Source organism: Mustela erminea, chromosome 10 (genome assembly GCF_009829155.1).
Source record: "Mustela erminea isolate mMusErm1 chromosome 10, mMusErm1.Pri, whole genome shotgun sequence".
NCBI lineage: Eukaryota > Metazoa > Chordata > Mammalia > Carnivora > Mustelidae > Mustela > Mustela erminea.
Genome location: NC_045623.1, coordinates 41,198,067 through 41,220,531, shown reverse-complemented (window position 1 = coordinate 41,220,531; position 22,465 = coordinate 41,198,067). Strand labels below are relative to the sequence as shown.

At 37.3% G+C, this 22,465-nt stretch overlaps 1 long non-coding RNA gene across 5 annotated transcripts in view; it reads left to right on the top strand.

The window, feature by feature from the left end:
* The window catches only part of LOC116567026, a 67,248-nt gene that overhangs the window by 10,781 nt on the left and 34,002 nt on the right, over positions 1-22,465 (top strand). For 3 of the 5 annotated variants that reach the window (XR_004276081.1, XR_004276080.1, XR_004276082.1), the window contains 3 exons: positions 3,159-3,305; positions 4,244-4,396; positions 14,438-14,581. This is a non-coding gene — a long non-coding RNA (uncharacterized LOC116567026). Of the gene's footprint in view, positions 1-3,158; positions 3,306-4,243; positions 4,397-13,393; positions 13,478-14,437; positions 14,582-22,465 lie in introns of those variants that run through there. The other 2 variants (XR_004276083.1, XR_004276084.1) reach the window with 2 other exon arrangements.

The following is a 22,465-nucleotide window of genomic DNA, read 5'->3' as shown; positions in this document are numbered from 1 at the left end:
CAATGACCATGAGTCCAGAATAAGGTTGTTGTACTGCTGCTTTGGGGAAGGGTGGCATAGGAAACGTTGGGAGGAAAGAATAATGGTTGCATATTAATTCTTTAACTAGATAAAATTTGAAAAAAAGGGGGGGTGGAATCGGAGTCTGATCAAATAAATGTGTAAGCCTCACAGAAATAAGAAATAGTATAATTCTTCCTTCTGGTTTGTTTTCTGCCAGCAACTTCCAGCCATCTTCAAATATCCAGCCACACCAACTTCAGACCAATGGATGTACAGAGGTTTCAGGGTTTTCTACTTTTGTTTTTATAGCTTTTATTTTGAACTGCATTTACACACATAAACAGCCAACTATTTGCATATAAAGTACATTCTACTCTAAACTCCAATTTTAAAATAATGTAACAGAGAATATTAGAGATAAAGAAAGGTTTTGGGTAGTAAAATAGACAAGAGGCCTGGAGAAATTCTTAGAATGCCCTGGGGTAACCTCTCCTTCTTAGATTTTAGGAGTAAGGAGGTAGGGCATAACTAACTTTAAGCTTTAATTAACGTCCTTAGAGAGAAAGCAGAGCAAACCAGATCCTAGCTCTGGTTCCTCTACCATTCTTTATTTTATGCCCCAGGAGATGTTTTCAATTGGCACAATCCTGTAAAATGTGTTTTATCTACTTAGTTTCTGACTGGTTGGATCAAAGTTAACAAACCGTATTTTGAGGAAATATACAAGACACTGGGATTAGTTAAAATTATAGGTAAACTTGTGGATTGGGAAGTTAAGATACTCTTTAAATGATAAACTGGAAATGAAATTTAAAAATTTTAAGATTGAATTAATTTGAAGTCCCATGCATCCTAAGTTTCATGTGGTTTTGGAGGAAAGTATCTTTATGCAGAGTGGTGAATCCATTCCTTCAGACTGGCTGTTTTCTGTACCCCTCTACCCCCCCAGCCCCATTGCCTATGATTCATCTTTTTACTCACATCCAGTCCCATTGGCTATCTTTCTGTTCCTCCAACATGCCAGGCTCCTTCACACCCAGCTCCTTCACAGTGTGTCCTTAGCCTAGGACAAAGGCTCTGTGTCCTCTGGGTCCCTGCAATTCTCTGTTAGGATGAATTTGTGCTCATCTGTTAGGGGACTACTTAAAATGTTCCTTGTTTTGTTATTATACCTTTTATATGTTTCTTCACAGGACATATAAAGATAGTTGAAAATCACTTGTGCAATTCCTGTTTTAATGTCAGTCTCTACAGATTACGAGAGTCATGAGAATAAAGGCTGTAATTATATTGTTGATTGTTATATAGTACTTCTAGGCCATAGCTGGTCTTGGTAAATCATTATTGCATGAATTAATGTATGACTGGTATTGGACTTGAAAAATAGGGTAAAAACTGCCTAAGGCACCACCTCATACCAGTCAGAATGGCTAAAATTAACAAGTCAAGAAATGACAGATGCTGGCGAGGATGCGGAGAAAGGGGAACCCTCCTACACTGTTGGTGGGAATGCAAGCTGGTGCAACCACTCTGGAAAACAGCATGGAGGTTCCTCAAAAAGATGAAAATAGAGGTACCCTAAGACCCAGCAATTGCACTACTGGGTATTTACCCTAAAGATACACACGTAGTGATCCAAAGAGGCACATGCACCCGAATGTTTATAGCAGCAATGTCCACAATAGCCAAACTATGGAAAGAACCTAGATGTCCATCAACAGATGAATGGATAAAGAATAGGTGGTATACAATGGATACTATGCAGCCATCAAAGGAAATGAAATCTTGCCATTTGTGACAACGTGGATGGAACTAGAGGGTATTATGCTTAGTGAAATAAGTCGATCGGAGAAAGACAACTGTCATATGATCTCCCTGATATGAGGAAGTGGAGATGCAACGTGGGGGGTTAGTAAGTTAGGAAAAGAATAAATGAAACAAGATGGGATGGGGAGGGAAACAAACCATAAGAGACTCTTAATCTCACAAAACAAACTGAGCGTTGCTGGGAGAAGGGGGGTCGGGAGAGGGTCGTGGGGTTATGGACATTGGGGAGGGTATGTGCTACGGTGAGTGCTGTGATGTGTGTAAACCTGGCGATTCACAGACCTGTACCCCTGGGGCTAATAATAAATTACATGTTTATAAAAAAATTAAAATATTAAAAACAAACAAACAAAACTGCCTAAGACAACTGACATGGAAGCCACATCTCAGTATTGAGGATGAAGGAGATTTTAGGAATGTAAATGCTAAAAGTAGAGGAACCTGGATGTTGATCATAGATTGAATAGTGAGGAGTGCTGGGGAGATAGAAAACAAGCAATGCTGACTTTGATATTTTTGGCAGAGAGCAAGACTGTTTACCTAAGATCATTGCTGGAAGGTAATGGGAGGGGACTGGTGGGCTAAATCAACTTAATGCTAGGTTGTTGAAAGCCTCTGGTATCAAGTATGCTATTCATGGTGACCCAAGTCTGTCAGTGAAGTAATTTCTTGACCATCGCTCAAGGCTGGGAGCTATGGATTCATGGTTATTTGCCCATACACATAGAATGCAGTACTTCTCATCCTTCTGGATTTCTCTGATACTTGACATTCTGTAATCTTCTCTGGGAAATTTTCTGAGTCATGTCCCCTTTCTTTGTAACCCCAAATATCTATAATTGCATGTTACTATTTGTTTCCTCTACTAGACTACAAGCTTCTTAATGGTAGTGATTTTCTTATTTGCCTGTTTTTCATGACTAGCTTAGTGCCTAGCATTAGATGCCCGAGTAATGTTTGGCAGACTGAATGGAATTAAACTAATTTTAATTAAATAATTGTTTCCTTTGGCAAATAAATAGTTGGTTGGGAAATGGTTAAATATTTATTCATATAAGGGTGCCTAGCAGTGCAGGTCTTGTAGTCAAACTTAATAAAGTTTGCTGTTGGACCACTTTTTGCCACAGATCCTTTGGTTTGATTTAAAAAAAAAAAATCACCTCATCATTATGATGTGTTTTTGCAGCATCTCACATCAAGAGTCTCTACCCAGTCCTTGAATCTTGGCTGGTTTTAGAATTTGCTTTGGCTAGTAAAATGTGACAAAAATGATGGTATGTCAGTTCTAAGCCTCTATCTTCCCTCTGCTCTCTTGCTTTGTGAACAAGTCTAGGCAACCGTTCCAGCTGAGGTCATCCTGGACCAACTGGTTCCCAGCTGACCTGGCAGCTGAGTACAGATGCATTGACTGAGTCCAGCCAAGGCCAGAACTACACAGCAGCTATGCTTAGCCCAAATTGCTGACCTGCAGAATTGTGAGCTAAATAAATGTTTTTTTAAAACTATTAAATTTGGGGGTTACTATGCAGTAGAAGTTAATTATTATAGATACGTCACTTTTTTAATTTGCTAAATTAAAATAGCTGTTGCTATATTTTGCTAAGATCATAGGTGGTGAGATCTGACATACACATGGGGCGTTTCTTTAAAAGGAGAGTCCTAGATGGAATGACCTGGGCAGTGGAAGACTTGAGACAGTAGATATCTTGAGTAGGAGTTGGAAAGTGACAGAAGAAAGTATCTTCTTTAGGGAATGAACAGTGGCTAACAAACAGAACTCATGAGGCATCTTATACAGAGTGCAAGCTTCCTCAGGATTAGGGGTGATTTCAGGGGACAGAAGAACTATGCAGATGAACTGACTGATGACATTCAGGGTCAGCAAGCCATTGTATATACACAATGTGGGAGGGAACCTGCATGAGTTAGTGATAATTCAGTCTGTCGATATTTGGGAAGAATAAACATCATAAGCAAATAATTACAAGCCATGGGATAAAAGTTGGGCATGATTTTAAGAAGAGGCTTAAGAAACAACATTTTGAAGGATGAAGAATGTAAATAGCCTTTTCAAGGTGGAGTATGGAGGTCTGAACCTGTTTTATATCATTAGCACTATTTGGCTTTGAGAAAGTCAGTGGGCTTTGGATTCTTCAAATGAAAATTTGGTTCCTGTAACTACTTCATAGAGAAAGTCAAATAAAATAAACAGGAACACATCTAATTAATTTTAGAGAGCTAGAACAATGGTTCTTAATGTCTAAGGTTGATATTGGAAACTATAATTAGGTAATTTTGAATGAATGATCAGCTCATGGACAGTCATATAGGATTTTTTTTTTTTTTTTTAAATCCACGGCATCTGTCTTTATGTCAGCCTCTCCCATTGTCCTTCCTCTCACCTCCACAACAGCCTTGCTTATTGCAGAGAGTGGCAAATCCTTCTTTTTGCTGAAGTTGGACATTCACTCACCCCGGAATCAGGATGATGATAAAGCTCCACCTGTTTGAAAACGTTTTTGCTTTTATATTCCTGTGACATGCTCTAGGCCACGGGATTGCAAAGGTATGTTAGAGATCAGAAGTACTCAATGTCATTTTGTTACCCAATCTTTTGGAATTAATTTTTTTTTCTTTTTAAAAAGATTTTATTTATTTATTTGATAGAGAGAGCAATAGCGAGAGAGGGAACACAAGCAGGTGGAGTGGGAGAGGAAGAAACAGGCTGCCTGCTGAGCAGGGAGCCCGAGGCGGGGCTCGATCTCAGGACCCTGGGATCATGACCTGAACTGAAGGCAGATGCTTAACTGACATAGCCACACAGGTGCCCCTAGAATTAATTTTCTTTTTAAAATTTTGGGGCAAAGAAGGCATGATTTTGAAACTTCTCTTCTGTATTTTTAATTCCCTTTAGTTCGTTGGCTTTATATTTCCGTCCATTGAGTCATGATATCCATTGCTTCAGGGGGAGGGCAGGACTCAGCCAGAACAAAGGAAACGATGTTCAGTTTTTGAATTCCAGATCATGCTCTTGAAGCTAATTTCAGAGACAATAGTTGTGAAAAGCCAAGGCATTCACTTGCAATACCTGGATTTGTTGAAAGAGAAATCAGAAGCTTTGCTTTAAATATTAACTATTCCTTTAAAATATTAAGAAGTTACAGGATTGAAGGAAGAAAGGTGTACTACAAGCCACAGAATACAAAATATGCAGAATGTAACACAAAATTCATTTTCCAATCCCTGTAAAGAAACAAAGCCAACCAAAACTGATGGGGAGGAGTCTGGAGAGAAAGAGTAAGAGGAAAGCAAGAATGTGGAGTCCTGAGTTGGGTCGGATTCCTGGGCCTGGGTGAGTCAGAGACCCTATGTGACTTTAACATTACTGATTAAAGGGAGCTTGGTCCTCACATCTTGCCTGGAACACTAAATGGAGGTGATTTCCTTAAAAGGGGCTTCCTTGGTAGAGCAGAAATTAAGGTGTTATGTGTGTGAGATGATCAGGCCTGAGCCGGCCCATTCTCAAGCTGTCCTTCAGATTCAGAGATGAGATCCAGGGAAGTCCCTAAAATTCTTCAAATTTGAAGCAAAGGAAAATGAGAATTAGAAAATTGCATGTCTGCCAGGAGGCTGCCACAACTTAAATTGGAAACTACAGATTGGATAGTCCAAAACAGGGGCCCCATGTGGATGGATGTATAGCTAAATCTCAGAATGTCAGTTGTGGATGTTAGTGCTGAGGTGAGAGACTGAGGCTATTGTCAGAGAAACTGAGTTACCTGAAAGCTATCACCTCTATGCTAGGGAATCAGACCATAGATATCGGGGTCATACAGTTTGGTGCAGTGATGGATGTGGTTGGTTCTTAGATGCCAAGCAAGAGCTAGATATTCTTTCTCTTAACAGGACAGGTTTTTCTGTTTTTGTTTTTGTTTTTGTTTTTTTAAGATTTTATTTATTTATTTGATGGGGCGGGCTGGGGATGAGCACAACAGCGGGAGTAGGAGGCAGAGGGAGAGGGAGAAGCAGGCTCGCCACTGAGTAAAAAGTCCAAAGCCAGAGGACATGGGGCTCAATCACAGGACCCTGGGATCATGACCTAAGCTGAAGGCAGACACTTAATCGACTGAGCCACCCATGCACCCCAAATGACAAGACAATTAATAAGCCATTTAGGGATAGGAGAATGATGTTGGGGGCAAGCCTGGAATTTGGCTCTCCAGAAGAGATTAAGCTTAAAAAAGAAGGGTCTAAATTACTTTGAAAGGGAAAAATCTGGTTTTTGCTTCTGTCATCAATTAAGCCTTATAGGTACGATGAGTCTAATTTTGTATCATATATAAGTTTTGACCCCACAGTGCCACTATTCCCAGGTGTTTGGGTTCATGTATCAGTTTGGCTCTCTGATACGGGGTAATGCCTTCTTTCTAAAACCACTCTCTGCATTGCATTATGTGTGAATATATCTGTCTCTACCACTTGATTATAATCTTTATAGTGGCAGGGACCGCACCTCATTCCTTTTTATATTCTCAGCTGCTGGCACTGGGTCTGACATGTAGTTATGTCTTGAGAAGTATCTGTTGATTAAATCCATAAGTCCATGAGGACAAACCAATCAGGTAAATTGTGAACATTTTTACAAAAAACTATCTGTAAGATTCTAGAAAGTCTGATGATTCTTGCTTTGGTTTATCAGAATCAACTATTTTGTCTGTGCTGTGAAAATATATCCCATTTATTAATTATGAAATGCCTACTATGTGTATTACTGTAAGCACCTTTCATGTAAAATTTTTTTAATATTCGCAAGGATCCTATGATGTTAGCCCTATCCTCATTTTATTGATGAGGAGACTTAACCTGAAGAGTTTAAGAAACTGACTCAAGAGTCCATGGCCATTAAGTGGGCCAGTGAGGATATTAGTCTGGCTCTAGCCTATGTTTTCAGTTACTACATATATATGTCTCTAAGTGTATATGAGGGTTCTCATATAGAAGTGGTTAGAAAATTTGTACAGATGATCCCCAACTTAATGATGTCTGACTTAAGATTTCTTGACTTTATGATGATGCAAAGGCTATATGCATTCAGTAGAAACCATACTTCAAATTTTGAATTGTAATCCTCTCCTGAGATAGTGATACACAGTATGATACTGTGTCATGCTGCTGGGCAGGGGTGATGAGTCATAGCTCCAGTCAGCCATGAGATCATGAGGGTAAACAGCCAATATACATATTTATACCCATTCTGTACCCATGCAACTGTTTTATACTTTGCTCTCAATACAATATTAAATAAATCACATGAGGTATTTAATACTTTATTATAAAATAGGCTCTGTCTTAGATGATTTTGCCCAACTGTAGGCTAATATAAGTGTTCTGTGCACATTTGAGGTAGGTTAGGCTAAGCTATGATGTTAGGTAGCTTAGGTGTATTAAATGCATTTTTGACTTAAGATATTTTCAACCTATGTGGGCTTACTGGGATGTAACCCCTCTGTAAGTAGAGTTACACTGTAAAATCTGTATTAGTCAACAGTGACAGTATAACATTCCCCTGTACAGTGCATATGATTTCATGAATGTGTACACTCAAAGCATTGTTTTAGTGTTCCAACAAGTGATAAGAATTCTCCACAGCAGTAGGACAGGACTGTCTCTGTATTTCTTTGAGATAACAAGTACCACCAGGATACAATAGACCAGATTATCCTAATAGATATGTTCAGAACATTCCATCCAAAGCCAGCAGAATACTCATTCTTTGAAAGTACACATGGAACATTCTTTGGAATCAATCATATGTTGAGCCACAGAACAAGTCCCAATAAATTAAAAAAGATTGAAATTGTATCATGCATCTTATCCAACTATGGTGATATGAAACTAGAATTCAGTCAAATTCCACAAAAAACACATGGGAAGAACGCAAATACATGGGGGCTAAATAACATGCTACTAAACAATGAATGGGTCAAACAGGAAGTCAAGGTGGAAGTTAAAAAATATATATATATGGAGACAAGTGAAAATGAACAATAGTCCAAAATATTTGAGGTGCAGTAAAAGCTGTTTTAAGAAGGAATATTATAGTAATAAAGAGGCCTACCTCAAGAAACAAGACAAATCTCAAACAACCTAACCTTACATCTAAAGGGACCAGACAAAAGAAGAACAAATTCCAATCAGTAAAGAAAGGAAATAATAAATGTTAGAGCAGAAGTAAGTTAACTAGAGCCTAAAACAACAATGGAACAGATCAATGAAATCAGGAGCTGGTTATTTGAAAAGATAAACAAAACCGGTAAACCTTTAGCCAGATTTATTAAGGAAAAAAGAGTGAAGATTCTAGTAAATAAAATAATAAATGAAGGAGAAAAAAAAAAAACCAACACCACAGAAATACAAAGGATTATAAGAGAATATTAGGAAAAATTATATTCCAGAAAATGGACAACCTAAAAGAAATGCATAAATTCCTGGAAACATACAACCTTCCAAAACTGGATCAGGGAGAAATAGAAAATTTGAACAGACTGATTACTAGCAATGAAATTGAATAAGTAATCAACTCCCCCCCCCCCCCCCGCCAAAAACAGAAGTCCAGGACCAGATGGCATCACAAGTGAATTCTACAAAACACTCAAAGAAGTTAATACCCTGTTCTTCTCAAACTATTCAAAAAAAAAATAGAAGAGAAAGGAAAGCACCCAAATTCATTTTATGATTACCCTGATACCAAAACCAGATAAAACATAACAAATACAGGAGCTACAGGCCAATATCTCTGATGAACATAGATGTAGAAATCCTCAACAAAATATTAGCAAACTGAATCCAACAATACATTAAAAAAAAAATCATGCATTACAGTCAAGTTGGATTTATTCCAGGATTGCAGGAGTGGTTCAGTATTTACCAGTCAACATGATATGCTACATTAGCAAGAAAAGGGATAAAAACCGTATGATCATTTCAATAAGTACAGAAAAATCATTTGACAAAGTACAACATCTATTCATAATAAAAAGTCTCAATGAAGGTATAGAGGGAACATACATCAACATAACAAAGGCCATGTATAAAAACCCCACAGATAACATCAAGTTCACTGATGAAAACCTGAGCACTTTTCCTCTAAGATCGGGTACAAGGCAAGGATGTCCACTCATCACTTTTTTCAGTGTAGTACTAGAAGACCTAGCCACAGCAATCAGACAAGGAAAAAAAATAAATAAAAGGCATCCAGATTGTTAAGGAAGAAGTAAAATTTCATTCCTTGCAGGTGACATAGCAGTATATATAGAAAACCCTAAAGACTCCACCAAAAAACTACTAGAACTGAATAAATTAATTTAGTAATGTCTCAGGATACAAAGTTAATATACAGAAATATGTTGAATTTTTCACACTAATAATGAAGCAGCAGTAAAAGAAATTAAGAAAACATTCCATTTACAGTTGCACCAAAAATAATAAAGTACTTATGAATAAACTTAACTAAGGAGGTGAAAGACCTATCCTTCAAAAACTATAAAACACTGATGAAAAAAACTGAACATGACACAGATGGAAAGATATTCCATGCTCATGAATTAGAAGAATGAATATTGTTAATATATCTGTATGATCCAAAACAATTTACAGATTTAATGCAATCCGTATCAAAATACCAACATTTCTTATGGAAGTAGGGCAAATAATGCTAAAATTTGTATGGAACACCAAAAAAACCCCAAATAGCTAAAGCAATCCTGAGAAAAAAGAATAAAACTGCAGATATCATTATCTCAGATTTCAACATCTACTACAAAGTTGTAGTAATCAAAACAATATGGTACTGGCACAAAAATAGACCCATAGATCTAACACAGAATAGAGAGCCCAGAAATAAACCCACAATTTATGGTCAATTAATCTATGACAAAGTTGGGAAGAATATACAATGGGGAAAAGACTGTCTTTTCCATAAATGGTTCTGGGAAAACTGGACAGCTAAATGTAAGAGAATGAAACTTTCTGACACCATGCATGAAAATAAGCTCAAAATAGATTAAAGACCTAAATGTGAAACTTGAAACCATAACACTCCTGAAAGAAAACATAGACAGTAATTTTTCTGACACTAACCATAGAAATATTTTTTCCAGATATGTCTCCTTAAGCAAGGGAAGCAAAAGCAAAATTAAACTATTGGGACTCTACCAAAATAAAAAGCTTTTGATAGTGAAGGAAACCATCAATAAAACAAAAAGGCAACCTACTGAATATAAGAAGATATTTGCAAATGCTATATCCAATATGCAGTTAATATCCAAAAATATAAAGAACTCATACAACTCAATAGCCAAAACACAAATAATCCAATTAAAAATGGGCAGAGAACCTGAGTAAACATTTTTCCAAAGAAGAGATACAGATGGCTAAGAGACACAAGAGAAGATGTTTAACATCATTAATTATCAGGGAAATGCAAATTAAAACCACAGTGAAATATCACCTTACACCTGTAAGAATGGCTAGAATCAAAATCACAGGAAATAACAAGTGTTTACAAGAATGCAGTTGGTGGGAATGCATGCTGTTGCAGATACTGTGGAAAACAATATGGACATTCCCCCAAAATTAAAAATAGAATTATCATATGATCTAGGAATTCTATTACCAGGTATTTACCCAAAGAAAACAAAGGCACTGATTTAAAAAGATGTGTGGGATGCTTGGGTGTCTCAGTTGGTTAAGTGTCTGCCTTCAGTTCAGGTCATGATCCCAGGCTTCTGGGATCCTGCCCCGCATTGGGCTCCTTATTCAGGGAAGAGTTTGCCTATACCTCTGTCCCTCCCCTGCCCCGCTTCTTCTCTCTTTATCTCTCTAAAATAAACAAATAAATATAATCTTAAAAAAAAAAAGACATATGCACCCCTATGTTTATTGCAGCATTATTTACAATAGCCAAGGTATGGAAGCAACCCATTAGCCATTAATAGATGAATGGATAAAGATGAAGATATATATCTATATCTTCTATCAATCTATCTATATATATATCTTCATGGTTAATACTATATATATTAATATTGTATACATGTATATATGAATATTATATCTATCTATCTATCTATGAATATTACCCATAAGAAAGAAAGAAATCTTAATATTTGCAACAACCTGGATAGACCCAGAGGGTGTAATCCTAAGTGAAATAAGTCAATCATAGAAAGTCAAATACCATGTGATTTCACTTATATGTGAAATTTAAGAAACAAAGAAAAAAAGAGAAAAACAAAAAAATGGACTCTCATATATAGAGAGCAAACTGGTGGTTGCCAAGAGTGGAGGTGGATTGAAGGTGGGTCAGGTAAGTAAAGGAGGTCAAGAGTTCACTTACCCTGATGAACACTGAGTAATGTTGAACCATTCTATTGTGTATCTGAAACATATAACATTGTGTATTAACTATAATTTAAAAAAGTAAAAAGTATTAAAGTTAAACAAACAAAAAAGTACTACTAGGATCAGTGTGGCAGGGTTGGCTTGTTTGTTCTTTCAGAATTAGAATGTCTTAGGTCAGACGGGGTATTGAGCCTGTTCTATGGTTCCTTCTGTGAGTTTCCTCTTGCCCAAAAAGTGACTGTGGGCTCCTATACCTCCACTATCCTGGGAAAAGCCCTGGCTTTCTGTTCATTTAGTAGGACCCTATTAGGAGAGAAAGAAGGAGTGGGGAACCCAATTCCACACGTGGCACTGTGGAATTGTGTTGCCTGCCCTTGCTCCAGTTCCTTCTGGGAATGTACCCTCTGAGGGGCTCAGAGTGGGACTGGGCACTTTAATCTTCTGACTTCTTTGCTCCTTAGCTCCTTAGCAGAATATGGAGTGGAGTGAATATTTTTCTCTCTGGATAAATCTGGGGGTAGCCCGTCATTTTGAGGCACTGTTCTGCTTTTGTGCCTGTTGAGTTTGACTGGGACAATGTACGGTGGCCCCAGGCTTGGGAATCCATGCAGTGAAGGACTAGAGGGGCCTTCAGCAAATTTATGAGATGATTCTGGAAAACTAAACCAGCTCCTTGGATTTATCCCAGTACAAAGTAGGAAAATAGTCTTTAGTATTTGGGGGTTATCTCAGTAGGACTTTAGGCCGTGCCATGCCAATAGGACCAGTGTGAGTATAGTTGATTTTTATGTGGTTTGGTTGGTCTGTGTGGGTGCCACATTGGCTGTTTCATAATGGTGAATGTCACGTCACCCCTGGCCTTAGGAGAAGAAAGAATGTTGCCAAAACAGAACTACATAGAACTTCTATGAGAGTATACTGAGACACAGCCTTTGTTTTGCTTCTAAATTTTTTTTTCAAAATTTTCTAGCTTCACTGTAGGAAGGTAATAAAGATCAAAGCTGGCATAGTCAATGATCCCTTTCCAGAGATACGACCAGACAAGCCTCCTTTCATTGGGCTCTTGGGGAAAGTGCATTCCCAGAAGGGGAGAGGAACATTAAACCCTGTGTCACTCATTCTTCAGGAATGGAAATATTGGTTTTTCCGGTTGTAATAATTTGGAGATTAAATGTTGAACATGTGACTGCAGGAAGGCTGTGATTTGTTTTTTAGATAATAAAATATCATTTCTATTTCTAATCCCGTATACATCTCCTTTGGAAAGCCATATAACTTGTCCAGTGTGTCATTGTATGGCATCGAGTCAGCAAGTTTGTGGTTCTCTCCATAAATCATGTCATGTAGAGACTCTTTTTCATAAGCCAATCCCCCACCTGGCCACAATGCTCTGAAAAAAGAATGTGCTTTGTTACATGTGATTGCAAGCTTCCAAACTGGTCTTGGCTATTTTCTATTACTTAGGTCCTTCTACCTTTCCCTTAGCTATTAGAAAAGTTGTCTTTACCAGGCTCACTAGGATCTAGTGCCCTGAAACTTTATCACAGGGAATACTCACTAATCATTTTCAATTGTGGGAAGGTTTGGGGCCTGACTTCCGATAACCTGCAATACTCAGTACCACAACCCCCTTTTATTTTCCTGCCTACTTGTCACATCCTACTTATTGGAACATAATATTTGTGGCTTGCAGAATCCCAAACCTAACCAAGTGATGGATGTACTGTTGATGATTAATCCACATCTCTAGGTAGTTTTGAGTCTATTGCTTTTCGATTGATTTGTGCTGAGGTTTAAGCAACTAATGGAATGGCTGCTAAGGTTTGATTCTTAACTGTAATACTTTTCCTAGGTGTTTGGGTCTAAATTCTCTTGAACCTGGGGTATTATAGACAAAACAAAACCAAACCCCACATAAACTGAGAATATACTGTCTAGTTAATGTGCTAGACATTAGACATTAGCACATTAGCATTAATGCTATCTCTGTGATAGCCAGAGAGTGCTATCTTTCTCTCTCTCTCTTCCTCTGCTTTTTCCCCACCCCCATCTCACATGCTGTCTAATTATACTCCTTGGTTTCTAGCAGACAAACTAGCATCTGTTTGGTGCAGAGAATTTCTCTTACTTGTTTCAACTTTATTCCCTTTTATCTCTATAGCACCCATTCTCCTTAGAGAAAAGGCAGCTAGAATGGAAGAGCTTACAAAGCCTTAGTTTGGGCATTTTAGCTCCCACAATTCTTGGCCATCGAAGATGGCACACAAGGTAATCTGAAGGGGATTCAGCAAATTCTTGTACTATTTGGATAGTTTATTGAAAGGTATTAGTTCCATTACCATAGGCAACTACTTTCTAGTGCATCTTTTTGTTTCAGATTGTGTTTTACTGTTTTGTATATACATTTTGTAATTTATGAAAATGGTACTGGATAATGTTCTTTCATTCTGTTTTTCTTTATTCTTTTTATTTTATTTTTTTGATCTATCCATGTTACCTTGACCAAATCTCATTTGGTGTTTCTGTTTGCCACATCATGCTCCATGTTGTGCATTCAGCACCTTGGTTCATCCATTTTCCAGTGATGGACACAGGGTGCTTCCAGGATCCCCTTCCCATCATACCTATCACTGCAATGAAGTGACCAAAGTAAATATGTATACCAGTTAACTGATAGGTTTTCTTCTTTAATGTGTCTTTCCTATGTTTATAAAAAGCTGAATTTATGAGATAAATTTTAGTTTTTGTTTCAGTTCCTTTTTACCCTTTAAAAAAATCGTTTAATATTTTACATAATGCTCCATAGTTTAAAGGTTACTTATAGATTAGTCGTGCCCTTTGCTCAGAATTGATCTGTTTTCTCTTCTTGCTTAAATTCACAATTATCATAGTTTTCTGTTGTGCTCACTGGGTGACCTACATGTTTGAGAGAATAACTCAGTTTGCATTTTTGTCATGGTAACAGTACCATTTCTGTAATAATTCAAAATGTAAATTATCAAAACCCAATACTATAACAAATAGTGACAATCTGTAGAAGGTTGTAGGTGCCATTAAAAAAATCTAGGAAAAAATTCTATGCATAACGGAGATAAAATGGCTAGAAGATGTGTGTCTTACATATTTTTCTTTGTCTTGAAAAACCCATCTGTTAGCTGTGCCATGGGTGGCTAACCCTACAGTTCAATATTTTCCTACTCTCTAGAATACTAAGCCAACAGTAAACTGAAAATAATGAATGCAGCTCTACTCATGGAAAACACATTCACAATACTATTTTGGAGAAGAATCTATGAAACTGTGAGACTTTGTCTCACCCAAAGCTGCCTTCAGAGCTAAGCTGCCAGAGGTGAGTTACGGGGCACAAAGTGTCATTAAGACCTTCCACAAGTCTGGTTGTGGCAGGCTGTATTAGGATTATGTGCCTGACCAAGGCAATCATGAGCAGGTTGGCTTGTGATCTACAAAGGGACCCCATTTGAGAATTTAGTTCCAAAGAGGTGCTGCAGTTCCAAAGAGGTGCTAACTGGATCCAATTAGATCATCTGTATAGTGGTTCTTAAGCCACAGAGAGAGACACTGATAATGGAATAAAAAGAAGCAGCTGATAGAGAAATAAAGTAGTTTAAAAAAGAGAATAATAGGTTGATTTAATTTCTGTGGCATCCTTAAAAAGGCTCCAGCTTTCTTTACCTGTTAGAATATTGAGAGAGTTTTTTTCTGTGATTCAATTCTTAGAACATACATTTAAAAAAAAAAAAAGCCAAACACATTCCAAATATATTTGTATATTTGTATATTTGTGACTTTTAAAGTGTAGATTTTATTTTTATTCTTATATGGTGGGGTCAACAGATCAGGATCCGCCATTGAAAAGATACTTTGTTACTTACAGTTCCCAAGAGGAGCAGGTGCACACCATGTAAGGCCTCATGGGGAAACACCAGGCTTGGTCAAGCAGCAGAGGGAAGAGGCTTTATTTACAGGGTATACTATCAATCTAATCTACCTCTATAATGAAAAGAGATTCTTCAAAATTGTGTTGTTATGTTCATTTCTCTTTTTTTAAAACCCTAAATTATTTTATGCTCTTCTCCCTGTTTGCCTCACTTTAACCTCCATATTTAGGAGAATTAGTCCTATTTATTTTATAAGTCTCAGTGAATGACATTTCTTCTGGGATATGCTTCCTTAGTCTCATCCATCTCATCCCCACTCTGTGCCCCTTCCCCCTCAGGCCTGTGTGGAGGGCCCCCTATGTACCCACACATCACTGTTGACATGAATCATACCTGATATTAGATTTCATATTTGTCTGTACACACTCATTAGCCAGGAAGCCACATGAACATGGAGATATTTTGGGAACTCCCTCCTCTAGCCAACATTAATTCCCCTACTATAAGTTCTCTTGGCACCTATATTTCTCCTTTGTAACTCTGATAGTTTTTTTCATGATAATTCATTCAGTGTTTGTCCTGTTTTCAACTTTTGGCTCCAAAAGAGTCCATCTTTTTTTATTGCTACAATTCTAGCACCACAGCACATAGTCCATGCTCCATGCATGTTTGTGGAATGTCTGACAGGCAGGACTTGAATCTGTCTTATTCTTCATAGTGCTTGAGGCTTTAAAACAATGTCTGGCCCATTACAGATGCACAGGAAAATGTATTTGAATAAAAGCAAGTATAAATCTTCATAAAAATCCTGTAAGGCACATCTTGTTATAAGAACTTCTAAGGGTGATCAAATAGGTACTCAGGAAATGAAGACTTACCTGCCTAAGATGCTCAACAAGCTGGAAGCATAGTTGGGACTTCTGAATTCTCCGACTCCAGTGCTTGTTTTCCCTCTGATGATGCTCAGTCTTAATTAGCAGGTTGATTTGACAACAGTGGAGCATTTCAATGGTTGTTGGATTTTAATGTGCATAGAAGTCATCTGAGAATCTTGATCAAATGCAGATTCTGAGTTAGTAGACGCCATTCTGAAATGACGTCTGAGGTTCTGCATTTCTAACAAGCTCCCCCCAGGTGATGCCCATGCTGCTGGTACAGTGACCACATTTTGAGTAGCAAGGATAAAGATTACCTTGATTAATTTTCCTATCATACATGCTTATAACTTCAACAGAGAGGATAAGAAATAAAGAAAAAATTAATCAGTGTATAGGCTTCTTATTAAGGGAAAGAGTATTCAAGCAAGATTAGTTGTCTAAATTGATAAAATTCAAAAGACAATTGTTCAACTCTACTTAATTTTGCTGCTTGGGAAGAGAGGGTGTTTAATTTTAAAACCAGACCCTTGTTTTTGTTTCATCTTCAATAAGAAGTTGAAAATAACACAATTTCAGTTACAGTGAACTCCAAGATTTATAGTGGGCTTCTCATGTGTTGGTACAGTTTCATTGCCTTAGGATGGGTGCCCTGGAAAATAGACTTTGAGGCAGAGATTTGCCTGTAGGAGGTTTACTCAGGAGCAAGGGAAGCAGGATGGGTATGGGGAGAATTTGAGCAGAATGTATTTGCAGCAGAGCCCTGGCTGATGCTATGGGCAGCTCTGGAAATGAAATGGTCCTCTCATCTGTCCCAAATCATAGCAGGAGAGCTGGGTCTTCATGCCCCCACTGAACCACCCCAGTCTGGGGTGCAGACTGCCACCCCAGGAGGAGAGTGAGGTGGCTTTGACCAAGGGTGATGCACAGAAAGGGACTCAGAGAGGGCAGTCAGCCGCCCTCACATCCAGAAACAGAATGGGAGCCTCAGCACAGAGGGGGTCCCACAGCACCATATATTGTTTCTGGTACTTAGGCAGTTCTAACAGATATCTTACAGTACCATTTCGGGGTTCTGTAAACATTGTTCTGTGGACTCTCCAGAGAAACAGATTTTTTCTGATGCAAAGAACTGGAGGTCACTAGGAAAGAGTGGGGCCAGGGAGAGTGAGTTAGACAGTGGTATTCTACTACTTAGATCTATTGTTATTTATATTCAGAGCTCTTTGAAATAATTACTATTACAAAAATTTCATTAAACTCACACTATGTCTGTTGGATCCACCCATATGTCTGCCTGTTATATTTTTCTAACTATCCCTTCTCGGTTTCTCCATTATAAAATGTGGACTCTCAAACAGATGATCTATAAAATCCCAGGCAGTTTTAATAAAATTCTGATTATATAACTCTTTCTCCTTCTAAATCCCTGCCCTTATCAACTGGCTCAGAGAAGAGAAACTTGGCTTAATCCAAAAATGTTTCTTTGCCCACAAACATCTATTCCAAGAAATACCTAAAAAAGAAAAAGAACAATTGGAATAAGTATGGGTTCTTTTATATCACACATCTCTTTTAAACTGAAAAATCAGGTCAAAATGTATTTTGACTTCATAGAAAATTTGGAATATAGAGAAAACAAAACGATCTTCACTTGTCTTTTAACATTTAATTGTGTTTTCTCTTTCTACTTTCTATATACTTTAATCATAAAGGTGCAATTTTGTATCCTGTTTTTTTTTTTTCATTTAACATTGAATATCCAAAGAATTCCCATATGTACTGAATGTTTTTGTAAATAACTTTTAAAAATAATTTAGAATTTACTTAGAACTTCTAATTTGGGAGAGTTCTTGTATTTTTTAATTTGCTTTAATGGATATGGTTTTCAAAAATTTTATTTATTTATTTATTAGATTTTTAAAATAATTAACATATAATATGTTATTTGTTTCAGGGGTACAGTTGTGTGATTCATCTGTCTCATACAATTCATAGCACTCACCATAGCACATACCCTTCCCAATGTCCATCCCCACTAACCATCTGATCCCTCCCACTCCCCTCCCCTCTAGCAACCTTCAGTTTATTTCCTGAGTTTAAGAGTCTCTTATGGTTTGTCTCCCTCTCTGGTATTGTATTGTTTCATTTTCCCCTCCCTTCCCTTATGATCCTCTGTCTTGTTTCTCAAGTTAATGGATATAGCTTTATTCACAACGTTTCCCTCAAATTTGGATGATGTCTTAGGATAGAATCCCAGAAGTAGAAAATGATTCAGGTTTAAAGGTTGAGGGAAAGCAGTTAAGATGATCAGACCAACAGAAGAGATCAGGCCCCAAAGTATGTTATTTTATTAACAGGGTCTGACTTCTCTCTCTCAGTTTGAGGATGACATTTATTAATGACCAGACCACAATCTGATTATTTTTCATGGTCCAAGAATGGCAGTAAACATCATAAAACCTAATAGAGAAGAAGAGGAAAGAAAGAAGGGAGGAAGAAGTTACAAAAGAGTGAACAAATCTCGATTATCCTTACACATTTATGGGTTTTGTAAATTGATCTTCTACTTTCCCCTTAACTAAATGACACTTACCTCATTTGGGGGAACATAATCAAACAATATTGCTTTGTACTCTACTTTTGCAAAAGTCTTTGTGTGGTGAACAAGGGGGCGGATTTTGGGAGTCATTCTACACCTCAGGCAGAATATTATTATTCTAATATGTGGTTTGGAACTGGGGTGTGAAATTCTCCTTCATCGGAGACTTAGAAGAGAATGGAATGTTATTTCTCATTTGGGAACACAGTTTTGGAAGAAGAATGATCAACTTCTCAAAACAAAGTCTCTTCCACTTCTAAAAATGAAAAAAATTAAAGCAAAAGGGCAAACTCTTAGATTTAATCTTGTATTTTCCTTTTTTTCTCTTATCAAAATTGCCTCGTGTTCTACTAAACATCTTCCCTCTCCCCTGAGAATGTCTGTGTCCCTATTTCTCAGTTCCCTCATTTCTCTCCCTCTTCTTTTTTCTGTTTGCCAAAGGTGACCAGCAATAGCAGTTAACCTTTGAAAATAGCCTGGGAAAATTTCCAAGGTGCCTAGCCATAGATAATGCAATGAATTCCCTCTGCCTACCTGGTAGAAATAACAGGTTAACCCCAGGAGTACTGGAGAAGTTCTAATTGCTTTTTGGCATAGCTCAACCAAAGCATGAACACTCTTAGCAGAATTCGGACTTGGTATTCATAGATTAAACAGTTTCTTGTTTATAAATATTCTCAATTCAGGTCAATGCAAGTCAACCTAGAGAAGTAAAGTTAGTATCAGGGGGAAGATATATAAATGAATGAATGAATGAATGAAAAATGTCAACTATTGCAGTTAGTGATCATCCTACCATTGACTCTTATCATTCTGTGGCTTTTAGGGAATGGTAAGCTCAGGAGAGCTAAGAAAAGCAGGAAGCATGATTGTGAGTTCTTTTTCAGCAAATGCAGATAACTTCTTTTGAGCAGAGCACTGAAGCCCTTAGAGTTTCAGTTTATGGCTGTGTAAAAGTGAGTCCAACACTACTAACTGACCTCTGAAGTGATTTTGTGCAGTACTAATAAAAATTATGGAAAGCAAATATCAGGTGCTAGACAAACATTTAAGGATAATTTTCTCCTGTTTAATGGTTTTGAGTTCCTGGGCTTTTTTCTTTTTTCGGACTAACCTTTTCCTTCCCTGCATCCTCCTTTGTAAGCTAAGGGCAGTGCCTCAGCAAGACTATCTAAACCATTTGTGTTGGAGATTTCAGCTCTTCTTCTGTAATGTTTCTGGTATACAGCCTGTAACATGCCCATGAGTGACCTAACTCACTACTACAAAACTCAAGAGTATACAGTTTCAATGGAGCAAGTAGTACAGGCACAACTATCCATTGACTTTGCTACTTATATGAGTCAATCTAGAAAAAATACTTGAAACTGGTAATATAACATTTGAAATCATTTGGATTCTAGGAAATACTTATTTCTGAAGCTCTCATTGATTTATTCATTCAGCTGTTATAATATTAAGCTTGTATTTGTATTCCTTGCTTTTCAGTTATAGGAACTGAGGATATAGGAGTAAAGAAGAGAAGTAAGGTCTATGGTCTTAGTTGGGAAATGTACACATTATTAAGAAAACAAATTATATACCAATTTCAAAAAAAGCCACAAGTGCGATAAACGTAGTGAAATAGGGTTGTATGGGACTCTGTGAAAGGGAGAGCTCCTTAGATTCAGTGGTCAAGGAAGGTTCTTTGAGTGGTGGCAGCTGCTCTGAGACCTGAGTGATAAGAAAACATAAACCATCAGATGAGATATTTTCATGTGCTGCCACCACCACATTTATCCACCTCATGAACTCTGCCCTACTCCCTAGTGCTGTGGATTCACTCCCCCTGCTTGTCTCCCTCACTTGTCAACTGGATTCCATCCTCTCTTTCCTATTCAAGGGAATCAGACAGCAGTCATTTCTTTGATCTATTGCAAAACCAAATTTTCACTTTCTTATAGTTCATTCCCATCCATACATAGGCAGATTGTAAATTTTTTTTTTTTGATCTTAAGAAATGCTTGACTCTGCATCCCTTACCAGTTACCACCTTAGTTATCCACTCCCTCTTATTGGAGATGTCTTAAAATCTTTCCTCTTTGTCTTTACCACTCCACTTTTGGAGCCACTCCAATAATGTTTTCACCCTTAGCACTCATTGACGCTGCTCTTATCGGGTTCACTGATAATCACAATGTTGATAAAGCCTGTGATTATCTAAACCTCACCTATCAGTAGTGGTTGACAGGGTCCATCGCTCTCCTTCTCCAAACACCTGCTTCACTTGAAGTACAGGATATTGCAGGAGCCAGAATACTTACCCCTCCACACCACCTGCTCCTTTTCACATCCTTGGGTAGCTTCCTCTTTTCTTCTCTAGATTTTGGAGTTTTCTAGAACTCAGTTCTCACATTTTTCCTCTTTTCCATTTATACCATTTAGATAATTTTATAGATTTAAAATCACTGTTGCCTTAGAAAATGATTTTTCCCTTTGACCAAAAAGGGAAACATGGGAGAAAAAACAGTTTTGTGATAGAAACCAAAGCATTCAGTTTTGGACCACTGTATCCAGGGTCACTGGTCATGTTGGGTGAAATTTCAAGAGACTGTGGGGACCAGAGTTAAAGAATTAGGGGAATGTTTCTAATTTTCATGCAATATAGCTGTCAGAGATAAGATTTTTGTTCTTCTCTGACCGTCTACCAGTGTGATCTTGGGAATCTAGAAAAGAACAAAAGGCTTATTGTTCTTGTTGTTTTTGGTGTATTTATATTCTGTTTTTGAAATAGCCTTTGTCCTTTGGTGGAGGCAACAAATGATAAATAGATTTGCTTATCCTATTCATATTGTAGTATAAGCATTTGTATCATTTATGCTATTTTAAGTATTTGTTGAATCCAAATAATCACTAACATTGTAAAAGATACTGGAAAATCAAATACTATGATGTATCTGATACTGAAAAGCTTACTATCTCTTAAGACCTATAAAGCAAGTACCATTAGAAGCAGAAATAGTAGTAGGTATTTCAGACACTTCAGCAAGCGTGGTTTGATAAGAATAAATTTTAGCCCTAAATAATGATAATGTATCAGGAGGCTATTCCCTTATATTACTTGAAGGGTGTGAAATTTGCTATTGTAAGTCAGTTAACTAAACTATCTCCTAAAATAATTCAACAGAGACAAAAAACTGTCTAATATGCCAAATTTAGATATTCTCTTGGTTCATTATAAAAATTAAATTGCTTTATATTGGTTAGATTGATATTGAATATGATATTCAATTTGAAAATGTCAGGGGGAAATTCAGAAAATCAAACTTGTAAGGCATACATCCCATGCAATTCTAATTAGAGAATTACTTTGTATCCTGTTTCTATTTAACACAAAACAAAACAAAGAACATTAACAGTTTACTGCATGGAGAGATTTAAGGCAAATAAAGAAATGAGAAATTTCTACATAGGTGAGCTTGCTCCTTTTAATTATAATTTTTAAAGGAAAGAGCCAATTAGAGTGCATTGAGCTTAGAAAAACCAAAACATTTGGATACCACATTTGTGTGTGTTTTTTAAATGCTTCAAGTTCCCCAAGTTTATGAGCCCAGAACAAACACAATTAAAGCCACTGGGGAAAAACACTTAAGGAGTTATTTTGTGATACGCACAACTTTTAATAAGTCAAAAATTGATATATTCGGGATGCTTAGCTTATGGGACATGCGGTTTTAAGGGGGAGGAAATGGGGAATGAGGAAGTGTGGGGATAGAAAAGTTTATAAACCATTGAGCAGCATATGCATCACGCCTGTCATCCTTGATAATGGGTCCATGGTTTATATTTACAAAGTTTTGGCCACTTGGCTAAGCTGA